The 1,326-nt window shown below is 47.1% G+C and overlaps 1 long non-coding RNA gene across 1 annotated transcript; it reads left to right on the top strand.

Annotated features, from left to right (window-relative positions):
- The first annotated feature begins 597 nt into the window (after window positions 1–597).
- LOC106943070 (uncharacterized) lies at window positions 598–1,326 on the top strand. The gene is made up of 2 exons (XR_001423802.1): window positions 598–1,129; window positions 1,209–1,326. It is a non-coding gene; the product is annotated as an uncharacterized LOC106943070 (long non-coding RNA).

The following is a 1,326-nucleotide window of genomic DNA, read 5'->3' as shown; positions in this document are numbered from 1 at the left end:
GAGTGTCAACAAAAGCAAAATACATTGAAAAGGTGCTGGCTGAAGCTGGCGCAGTAAAACGTGTCCTGTGCTGACAAGGGATGAAAGACCACTGAGAGAGGTAGAGGTCAGTACTTCTAAAGAAAGACAAATAAGCAATGTCAAATGTTTCAAATGCTCTCAGTGACAAACCCCCCCACTTTTGAAGTTTCCAAGTTTAAAACAGCCTCCCAAACGTTTTGGAGAGAAAAAGGGAAAGTCTGAAAGCCCAAAAGCCTAAGCCAACATATGTTTTGCAGGTGATTTGTTGTGACAGGCTATCAAATCAGATATCAGGAGGGAAGAAGCAATACCCTAAAACTTTAGCAGTATAGTTAGAGCTTTTGGGTATGCATGGGTCATCCAAATGTACAATGGGGAAATTTCTGCAAAATGTCAATGAAAGACCATCTAAAGTCATAATGTAATTCCCCGGCTCTCACGTTTCGGGCGAGACCCTGGACAGGTCGCCAGTCTGTCGCAGGGCAAAGTCAAATTTATTAAGTTGTTTTTTATACAGCCTTTTCATAACAATTGAAGGTAACATAGGTACTTGACTGTACTAAAAATGGCACTATGTCATGTTTCTGGCCCGTCTGCCTGCTATGTTTGTCCCCGCAGTTCCCACCTCTCATCAAGTTCATCTGGTTCACCTGCATGCTGAGTGCAATCAGGCTCATGTTTCCCACCTGTGCACAGCAGTTATATTCAGCTCTCAGGCAGGCAGACGGTGCCAGATTTTTGAAAGCCTCAGAGTGAGTAGATATCCAGCATTTCTTCCTGACCTGACCCCGTTCTGAACACTTTTCTGCCCCTCGGTTTTGCCTGCCTTGTCTAGCCCTCGTCGGATTCTCCACTGGCTTCTGTTTTCTGGACGCGACCCTGTTTCTGTCCTCGGACCTCTGTCTCCTGCCTCGCCCTTTGGATTTTGTCTGCTAGTAGTTGCCTGAACGTGCTGGACCCTTTTTCTGTGCCCTGACCACCGCTCTCTGCCTGACCCTCAGTCTAGTTTTACTCTGTCCTGCCTGCTCCTAGCTCCGTCCCTCCCTGGAGCTGCCACTGGTTGCCAGCCTTTGTGCTACCTGGACCACCCATCCTCCACAAACGCTAGGTAGGTTAGTGGTTCTTTTCTGTTCAGCTCGGCCTCTTCCCCAAGTATACAACCCTCTAACCTTCCTCTCTGTCCTCAGAAGTTCCGGTTCCTTTGCTGGTGGCTGCCTGTCCCTTACCCCGAACTTCAATAAAGAACTTATTATTTTGTACTTTGTGTCTGACTGAAATTTCGGGTCCTCAGTTCTGATCATTACA

This window comes from Poecilia latipinna, unplaced genomic scaffold, assembly GCF_001443285.1.
Source record: "Poecilia latipinna isolate Pla-1442-1.1 unplaced genomic scaffold, P_latipinna-1.0 Scaffold4847, whole genome shotgun sequence".
Classification (NCBI taxonomy): domain Eukaryota; kingdom Metazoa; phylum Chordata; class Actinopteri; order Cyprinodontiformes; family Poeciliidae; genus Poecilia; species Poecilia latipinna.
The sequence above is the reverse complement of the archived record's forward strand: the minus strand, read 5'-3'. Positions and strand labels throughout refer to the sequence as shown.